Source organism: Octodon degus, unplaced genomic scaffold (assembly GCF_000260255.1).
Source record: "Octodon degus isolate 3935 unplaced genomic scaffold, OctDeg1.0 scaffold00058, whole genome shotgun sequence".
In the NCBI taxonomy this organism is placed as follows: Eukaryota; Metazoa; Chordata; class Mammalia; order Rodentia; family Octodontidae; genus Octodon; species Octodon degus.
The window spans coordinates 8,396,122-8,406,874 of NW_004524634.1; the positions used below are offsets into that span (position 1 = coordinate 8,396,122).

A 10,753-nucleotide genomic window follows, 5' to 3' on the forward strand; every position below is an offset into this window, starting at 1 on the left:
ACTAAGACCTGAGCTCTCATCCCTTCCTGGAAAGTTATTTGTTCTCTCCACCTACACTAGCTATATAACTAGCTCCCCATTGGGTCCGTGTATCCTAGGTGCCTATACTTGTAAACTTATTGGTTGATTCTAGTGCTGTCTCACCTTGTACCCACCTTGTGATTTTGCTCCATAATATATCCTCTGTAAAGGGAGTTCTGAGACAACCCCATCAAGCTCCCTCCAGTCTCTCAGGCAAGATCTTTGTTGCCCTCAATCAAATTTCCTACTCTCAACCCCCACCAGTCCTTAGAATTCATTCTTCAAACTTGGTGAGCAGGTACTCAGGATATCATGTATCCAGCAGATTGTGAGTTATGTTATTTATTTATCCTATCTGATCTGAAGGTTCTATATCATTCTCATGAAAGAAAGAGAAAGCAAGGCAAGCAAAAAAGATACATCAACTTTGAAACCCAGGTGATGTATATAAGATAAGCTAGTTATGGCACATAAGGATGGAGTCACAGACTGAATGTGTGTGTCTACCCCCAATTCATAGGCTGAGATCATGTCTCCCAGGGAGATGGTGTGAGAAGGTGGCCTTGGGGGACAGGTAGGTCAAGGTGAGGCAGACATAACAGAATTAGTGTCCACTGACACACTCTTTCATTCATAGGAGAATAAAATGAGAATATGGCAACCTATAGACCAAACTAGATCATAGCCAGACATAAAGTCTGCCTGGATCTTGGACTTTCTACCCAGTAGATCCATAAGCAATCAATTTACATTCTACCAGTTCATAAAATTTCTTGTTATAGCAACTTAAGACAAATAAGAAAGAACTAATGATGGGCAAAGAGAACAGGCAACTTGAATATCTAAGCATTCAAAACTGCTGGTAGTGTAGTGTTAAAATAATGGAAAGAACTACTGTAAAAGACAATAAGAAAAAAAGCAACCAGCTATAAACTGAAGGACATTTTATAGGTCCCTGAGCTATGTTAAACTTCAGACAGACTTCTCCCTGACTTTGCGTCTTTCAGCTCTCTTCTCTTAAAAGGACTTGGTTGAGAAAACCTGTAATTGTAAATTCTGTCTTTGCCCCCAGGATACGGAAGGCTTTTCCCTCCTTTTGCCAATTTGATAACCAGGAGCTTCTTTCTCCAGGACCTGGGAGCAGTCCCTTTGAAATGTAATTATCAAGAGTGATGGCACCTCTACCTCTCAGTCTCCCCGAAAGTATCCAATTATCAGACACAAGGGGTGCTTAATCTTCCTTCTGTTTGCAATATTCTTTGGCCCCTACTGCAGTAGTCTTCATTAAACTTTTTTTTTTTTTTTTTTTGGCCTCTTTTACTTTGTCCAGTGCAATTTTTTCTTTGACAGCATTGGTAACAATTCATGTAGTTTATTTATGAGCAAGTAAAATGAAGCATTTCCTATCATCATGTCATATCAGAAAGTGCTTCATTCTAGTGACTAAATTGAAAAAGATAGCTAATGTCAGGCTCTACATACAGGAACTATAAAAGATAAATAAAAGACTGAACTTTTAAGTTAAATGCCCAATGGTAAGATCTTTACATGCACAAACAGTAAAATAAAGAAATCTAAAAATATATAAGAAAAAAAGAATACCTAGAAATACAGATATTTAATAATTGTGAATGGAATAGAGGAGGTTTAATTTTGAAGTCAATCTACTTTACTTGTTAGAAATAACATTTTCAGGGCTGGCCAGATAGCTCAGCAGATTAAAGTGATTGCTTAGGCAGATGCAGGGACCAGGGTTAAATCCCTGGCAGGGTGCTGGCCCCACCCTGGAGCACTCTGAGATGGCCACTGAGACTGGGAGTGGTGGCGCACACTTGTAATCCCAGCACTTGGGAGGCTGAAAATAAGACAATCACTACAAATTCAATCTGTGCAGTGAGATCCTGTACTAAATACATAAAAAAGGAAAGAACATTTTCACAATTCCTAAACTGCATCAGTGCTAAATATATTTAAAATTTAATCATCACTATTTGGAAAAAAGTAAGTATAAGCACATTACATTGGTTTTAAATCATTAGCATCAGAAATCTTAAATGATTACTGGTGCAGTATAATAAGTGATGCATATAGTATATTTTTTTAAATAAACAGGAGAGCGTGAATGCACTCACCCACTACCACAAATTATGCAGTCGAGTTTTGCACATTTGGGGAAATCGCAGGGTCAGCACATCCGGAATGCAATGGACAAGCCTCGCCCTGGGAAAACCACCTTCCTGAGCATGCTATCTCCCCCGCCAGGTAAGTATAGCATATCTTAGAAACACAGATGCCATAGCAGAAATTTTTATCTCTTAGAGTAAATAGATGTCTTTAAAAAAACTTTTTCAGCCTTTATCCTTTTTATCCTTCCCAAATAGGTATACATTATGTTAACTACATGTCTCATTAGGAGCAGAAAGTTTTAAGTTCAAAAGAATTCTGCAGGCCAGTCAAATAGCTCAGTGGATTAAAGTGCCTGCAAGCATGCTCAGGGTCCAGGGGTTCGATCACCCTCCCCCTTCAGCTGTCTTGCAGGCCCCGCCCCCTGAGTGCACAGAGATGGCCAATGAGACTGGGCGTCGTGGCACATGCCTGTAATCCCAGCTCTAGGGAGGTTGTAAACAGGCAGATCACTATGAGTCTCATCTAGTAGTGAGACCGTGAACACCCTGTAGACCCTTCCCTAAAATTAAAAAAAAAGTATTCTGCAAAGCATTATTTATGTGATGGCTAGGGTTAAATACTATTGGGAAAAATCTTCCTCCACCAACACAGAATAAATATAACAAATTGCAAGTTTGCTATTTGGAGAAAAACCTGGAACTTTAATGATTTTCTTTAGTTTTTAAAAAGTAAGAGTGAAAGTGAAGATAAGTGAACCAAACATTTGTTTCAAAACTTAAGCTAAAAATTATTACTTTTATGAAAGAACATGATTTCTTAAGAAAAAAAATAGTGTTGTTGGATCAAATAAGAGTAAAAATGGTTGTATTATTAAATAAATAACTTGTTCTCTAAAAATAAGTACAAAATACGACAATTACATTTCCTTCTAATATATTCTAATGCATTACATTAGAATGTAGTCTAATGTAGTCCGCCATGAGCATGTATTTCACATAATAGTAGTTGCACCTGTGCCAGGAGCTACACTGTGGGCAAAACAGATAGTCACTGATGTTCTTAGAGACAAGAAGCTTAGATAGCTCAGCTCAGGTTCTTTTAGGGAAAATGGCATACAGTAAATTACAGATGAATAATAAAAAGAAAGAGAGATTCTTCTCTATCTAGAGTTGTGATATCATTTACCAATTAATGCATTCAGAATGAGGAAAAGGACTTTTCAGGCAAAGGTAAGGTAAGACATATAATTTACTTATTTATTTAGTTTTGTTTGTTTCTTTTCATTTTTTGTAAACAGAGAGATCTAGTTCTATAGTCTATGCTGCTCTCAAGTTGGTGGAAATCCTTGTGCCTCAGCTTCCTGAGTGCAGAGATTATGGGAATGCACCACTGAACCCAGCCACAAAGCATTATTTTGGAGAATTGAGCAGAATTCAAGTAGACAGTGGCTACCTGTGTGGGTGTAGATACCAAGGAACTTTTGGGGCTTAGGGGAGTGAAACTGCAGCTTCAATTATTGTTTCTTCTTCTATCTTGCAAATGTAAACTTCAAGAAACTTGCGAATCACAGCCATCAACTCTTACAAAGCTTGGAGACAGAGGTACACATTAGTGTCCACCCCTGTGTGTTCCGTCACACACATCCTTGTCACTATGGCACCATATCTTTATTTTTCCATGCTCATCTGTAGCATAATTTTCTTTCTTTTTTTTTTTAAAGGAAGGGTCTACAGGGTGTTCAGAGTCTCACTACTAAATCAGACTCATAGTGATCCACCTGTTTACAGCCTCCCATGAGCTGGGATTACAGGCTGGCGCCACCATGCCCAGTCTCAATTGCCATCTCAGCCATCCCAGGGACGGGGTCTGCATGGCAGGGCCAGGGATCAAACCCTGGCCCCTGCGCCTTCTTGCAGGTGCTTTAATCCACTGAGCTATTTGGCTGGCCCTAATTTTTTTAGTCTAACAAGTTAATTGGGTAAATATTATGAATGTAATTCCATGTGGATTTTTGAAAAAGCATGTGCCATGTTGTGAAATGTGTCCCACATATAGTCAAATTAAAAATGTAGGTCAGGAGTCAGGAGCAGTGGCACACACCTAGAATCGAGCCCTTGGGAGGCTGAGGCAGAAAGACTGCCTTGAGGTTAACGTCAGCCTGGACTCATGGTGAGACCCTTTCTCAATTTAAGTAAGCCAGAGATTACTCTGCTCACATTAAGATGAAGAAACCTACATGTATGCACAGATATGTGAATATTATGTTTTTATTGGACAATAAGTTTAAGCTGTTATTTAGATTCTTTTATACACCTACAAAAATAATAATTTTTACATTTTTAGAATAATGTATTCTATGTGCTTTCATTCATGTATGTTGTATTTACTTTTGAACAATACTGATTTGAGATAACGAAGGTAATGTTGTCTTTATTTCATACATAAATAGCTTTCTGTGGTTTTTTTTAAAAAAATCATCATTCTACGTCTGAATATTTAGAAAATTCCAAAATTCCAGGACAATAATCTCATTAGGACTGAATCTCTGTGTGATTTTGCTATTGACTTAGTTTCACAAGAATGAAATATTATAGTTATAGATGTGAATATGCTTTGAAGAAAAGATGTCTCTGCCGCAGCACTTAGGGAACTCCTTGGTTGTTGAAGCAATTATTTTGCCTAAAACTTATTGAACTCAAATGCCAGATTGCACCCCGGGGTGCCCAGCGGTGGCTGCACCTTGGAGTTCATTGCGTCCTATCCAAATTCCCTGGGGACTGTTTTCTCCTGTTGTCACTAACATATAACTGTGTCAATATTCAAATTACAGGAAGTTAGGAAATAAACTGTTTAGATATCAGTCCTCCAAAGATATTTAACTGCACATGTTCTAGGAGAAAAAAGCATAACTAGTTGAAAATTTTGATATTATGTTTACATTAAAATCTTTCTTTTAATAGTCTGCACAATATTTATGGATGATAACTTTGTTGAGGATTGATTTTAATAGGTGTAACAAAAGGTTTTTCTTAGACCTGGGGTTATTTTTCTCCTCAAAATAACACATGACAAAAGTTATGTTATAAATTAATAACTAAAAGAAGCAAAACTTCAATTTAAAATGACACGATTTATAATCAAAAAATTATATATATATATATATATATATATATATGCATTGAAGAACTTCTATTAGCAGTATAGCTTTTAGGGCCTGCAAGATAGCTCAGTAGACTAAGCTCCTGCTTAGGCAAGTGCAAGGACCACAGTTCAATCCCCAGCACCACAGGCCTTGCTGGCCCTGCCCCCCAGGGTGGGCTGAACCAGCCAGAGTACATAATGACATACGCCTGTAATCTCAGTGCTGGGGAGGCTGAAAGTAGGAGGATCACCATGAGTCCAAGCTGCATAGTGAGACCCTGTAAGAACCAAATACATTAATAAATGAATAAATTGGTATACTTTTAAAATTTTATTTATTTATTTATTTATTTGGCAAGCATGAGGGTGAGGCAAGAGGGAGATGCCATTTGATATTTTTTTGAAGCATGTTAGTGTTTTGCCTGAACTGAACACGTATTGTTTTTTTGGATTTTTTTTTTTTAACCAGGGATTGAACTCAGGCCCTTATGCTTGCCAGGGAAGTGCTTATTCCACTGAGTCATCTCCCAGCCCCTGAACACATATTGTTGATTTTGCGAAGACTAAAAATGATTGGAGGAAAAACATTGCAGTTCAATGAAAACTTTTACCTTGTCCATAATATATTCTTTTAGGACATTTGATTCTGATTCCAAAGGAGTCAGTTTACAACTACAAAATTCAATCTGAATCTAAAAATAATAATAAGAAACCATGTTGCCAGATGAAACATGAGCTGTCCACCTTTTCTTCCTCACCTCCTTCCTATTATTGGAGCAACCCAGTTGTTATCCACTTGCAATTTCTTCTGCCAGTCTTTTGTGCTGTGTAAATACAGCCCTCTTGGTTCCCTCTTTGAATCAACTGCAACATCTACTTGCCACCCTCATTATGAATTAAATAAAATCTTCAACATATGCTCATTTATATTTGCATGAAATTAGTGGTTCTGTCATTTAAAGATAATGTTCTTTAACAGGGTTAATATATATAAAAGTAACAACAACCTTGCATGGCAGAGGGCGGAGGGAAGAAAGTCACAGTTGTTGCTATTGTTGTGGGCAAGCATTCTTGGTTTTATGTGCTTGGATACAATCATGATTAAAACTGTGGAAGGTCAGAGTGCAGGAGGAGAGTCCAGTAAACAAATACTCCCAGTACGATGTGTTAAGAAATATAATTGAGTTAAGTACTAGGTCCTGCAGAAACGTGGTCAGAATACCAATCTACTCTGTCCTGGGGTCAAGAGAACACTGCATGTGGGACCAAAAGTAGAGAGTTAGGTTGGAAAAGGAGTTATGCAATCACATTATTTGCCCTAGCTCCTCCTGATGAATACTATAATCAGATATTGTAATTTTTAAAACAATCAGGGCAAAGCCAAGTGAACAAGCTCTCTTTTACTCAATCAGAAAACAAATGAGCTTGAGCACAAGGCCCCATTTACTACTGGTAGGAAATCAGCAGAGACACAGAGTGTGGTATTCTGTGCCTAGCCCGTGTGGATTTAGCAGTGGCTGTAATGATAACAAGGGAAAAATGAGAGAGAGAGAGAGAGAGAGAGAGAGAGAGAGAGAGAGAGAGAGAGAGAGAGTTTCAAAATAAATGCAAGGAAGTTTTTAAGCAAAGTTATTTTAAATTTTATGAAGCTTGGAACAGAAAAGTATCAATACAATATTGCGGCATTATATATCTCCTTTCAAGGTCCTTTCATATCTAGCTATTCTATCAATGTGAACTCAGAAAGGAGACCTTGAGAATTCATTTGTTGAAGGGAATATTAACAATTTTACAGTTAAATGGTCGAAAATAAAGTGGATAATAAGAGGTATGACGACAATTTTAAATATTTTCAAATCTATGGGGTTAACAGTCTCGAAAAATATTTTCAGTGTACAGTAGTTCCTTTAATTTCCCTAATCACCATGGAAAAGGGACTTTATTATTTATGTTTTACAAATGAGAGAGTTGTTACAGGAAGGAAATAAACAGCTTTTTCCTTTCTCTGCACAGAGTTAAACCACTCATACGTAACATCCTGTGTTTCTGCTTCCACATGTGGTGCTTGTGTCCTACCATAAGTTACTTTTCAGGAAAAATTAAAATTAAAATTAAAAAATAAAAATAAAGAAGCACCATATGCTTTTAGGAAGAGTGAAGGATCAGGAAGTTCAGAGTTGTATACCGCTTAGGGTTATAAACATCTTTAAGGTCAGAATTAGGTACAAGGGCTGTGATGCTCATCTTTATTTTTCTCTTGATGTCAGGAGAATTTCAGAAAAGCTGATGGCCAAAAGAGATAATCAAATCAAGGAAGAAGATAAACCTACCTATCCTGCCTCTTCCAATCACATACTGCTCTTGGTGGGAATTATAAAAGTGAATTATGTAAATCATAATTGTTTACCCCAGTTATGTTATGTTCAGTTTAAGTTTTGCCAATAATGCATTGCAAATTTTAACAAAAGGCACAAGATCCTGGTATAATGAAAAACTGTTGTAACACTCCAGGAAGACCACACAAATCCCTGCGTAGTGTTGTCCTCTCTTATCGATGGGAGGTGCATGCCAGGCTTCACAATGAATACTTGAAACCATGGACTAGACTGAACCTAATTGTAAGCAATCACTGTCAACCTAATCATTCAATCCGATAGACAAGATGGATCGTACATATCTAAAGGCAAGGAGAGAGTATGGATATGCTAGAAAAAAGGATGGAAGAGTAAGATAGTATAAAATTTCATCCTGCTACAAAAAAAGACAAGTGATTTGAAACTAAAGAATTGCTTACTATTATAATTCTTCATATAATATATTTGGATTGGGCTAGGGAGATAGTTCAGTAAATTAAGTGCCTGCCTGGCAAGTTCAATCCCAGGTACCACAAAAAAATATTTTTGGATTATCATTGAATCCAAAGAAAGTGGAACTGTAGATAAGGGTAGTGAATTTATTAGATTCAAAACTGCCAATTCTCAACAAAGAACAATATATTACAAGCATAGTTCATGATTATCCTTTTTTTCCCATAATTTTATTGATAAACAAATAGCAATGAGACAGTTTCAAACCAAATTGGTAGGACAGTTTCAATAATTCACACACTGCATACATTCTTCCTAGTGGTTAATTGCTGTACAAGATGCGGACATGATGTCCTATTTACAAACACCATTGAACAAATCACTCTATTCATTAAGAGAATGTAACTATATATCTATTCCTAACCACTTTGAATACACAGACACAAAATGGACATACATCTGTATACCCTTTCTTTGTTAAGTTCCATTATTTGAATATTATACGTGTGTAAACTCAGCAAAATGTTCTGAAAGTGTCCAGTATCCCATAATAGTATTGGGTCTTCCGCTTCACTGGCAATGTCAGAAATTGTTGACCTGAGTCCCCTACAGCTCAGCTTAACAGCACAGCTTTACTTCTTATATTTCATTTTTATACTTTTCTGCTGGTTAAGACCAAGGTAAAGCATGACCTATGCAACAGAGTTGTAGTTTTTGGGTCTGATAAGGTCAGTGATATTCCCTCAGGATTTATCCTGAGATCCTGTACCTCAGATTGTAGAACCTTTGTCAGTGTCAGCCATGTGGATGTGTCATGGCCATTGCTTGACCAATGTGCTCTCTGTGAAAGCTTGAGAGAATGTTTTTTCTCCATGTGACTCTCCTTAAGCACACTCTGTATCATCGATCACTTCCCTCTTTGGCCCTATAATCTCCTTGATCAGAAAATTTGGGACACTGCCGAGTTACATGACGTTACAGTACAAGTTCTCACATGTCCTGAGTCTTAATTGACCTTAGAAGGCTAGGGCCAAAATGTTGGCTTTCCTTGCAGCCCTCCTTTTTCTCTAATTTTGGTCTGCAAACTTAGGTTGTTAACCATCCAGAAGACAAGCTTATTATTATTACCAAACAACTTAGGCTGTCAAGCTTAACCTCACTATCTGTCTGCATATCAAACATCTTAGGCATAATATGGAACAGACATTTTTTCTCAAGTATTGATATGTTGAACTTTAAGTCCCTACAGAATGTGATAAAAACATTTAAAAATAAGAATATATTTTTAAAATAGGCATAAAGAATTATATACATCTTATGTTTACACATAAGTCCAAAAATCTCACCATATACAACCTTGAAGCAGGACAGTCCCACAAATATTCCTTTTCCTGTCTCTTGCTTTCATTCACCACCCCCTTCTTTTTGAACAACCATCTACCTGAAAGACATCATAGCAGCAACTGGCATGTCATTACAAGCAGCCCATATTCAGTAGACCAGAATGGCAGGCGCTCCAAGCATGAAACTACTATTCCAAATTACCATCTGCAGCGCAGTAGCTCAGTGCACAGGTATCAGTATATATAGTTAGTTGGGGTGAGAACCTTTCCAATTAACTGATAGATTCAAAAATCTGAAGATTCTCAGGATCATTGCCTTGCCCATCTTCTACATATAACTGTATGGCTTGACTTATTCATGTTTCCTAGCTCTTCTCCTTTCCCTCTCTTGATTAGTTAGTCCTTGAGATCCTGCTTTTCTTTTACTTGTATTATACCTTTCTATTTGTATTTCTTCTTTTGAGTTCTTTAACTAGGGAAACTATATGATATTTACACATGTGTGTCTGGTTTATTTCACTTATGAGTATATGTTCAAGTGGCATCCACTTCAATATAAAGGCTTGCAGTTTATCATTCTTAATAGCTAAATAATACTCCATTGTGTAAAAATACCACATCTTTTTCAACCATTCCTCAGGTGATGGGCATCTTGGTTGTTTCCAAGATTTGGGTTCATGACTATCCTTTAGCATAGATTCCAATCTATTCTCGAATGTAGTTTGTGTCATGGTTGTTATAGGCTGCAGAACCATAGAACTGACTAATATACCAAAACCTCACAGAAACACAGATTCTGCCAGGTTATGCCCACTGCAAGTTTCCAGCCATACAAAAGAGGAGCTTCACCCTAACCTGCCATTTAACACCTCCATCTCAAGTAGAGCTGAGTTAGGTTGAAGACATCCAAGGCGCAGTGTGCATGAGCAAAGGTAAAGGGGGAAAAAAAAGCAGGAGGAAATAGGGGAAAGTGATGAAGCAGTTGAGGTTTTTCTTTAGGAACTCCATTTTCATTTACTGGGCCATTTTAATATTTTTTAAAGAGAATAAAAAATATTTTTAAAAACACCATTAGAAACTATGCAAAATTTTACTAATGAAATAATAGAATTTTAACAATAGTTGTGTTGCATATTATTATCTTCATATTAGGTGTTCAGATTGCAAGATGTAAGCTTGCAAAATTGGTCAAAAAATTCAAAAAGAAGATAGAAAAATATTTAAGCATTAACTGCTCCTTTCACACATCAGCAGAAATCAGCAGTATAATTATCAAAGTTATCCTATGTACATATTTTATAAATATATATTATA

General features: G+C 36.9%; 1 protein-coding gene and 1 non-coding gene across 4 annotated transcripts in view; both read right to left on the reverse strand.

Moving 5' to 3' along the window:
- The window catches only part of Lrrtm4 (leucine rich repeat transmembrane neuronal 4), a 758,564-nt gene that overhangs the window by 27,330 nt on the left and 720,481 nt on the right, over positions 1-10,753 (reverse strand). The gene's annotated exons all lie outside the window — the stretch shown is intronic.
- On the reverse strand, positions 2,131-2,291 carry LOC111817484. The gene has a single exon (XR_002821671.1). It is a non-coding gene; the product is annotated as a U1 spliceosomal RNA (small nuclear RNA).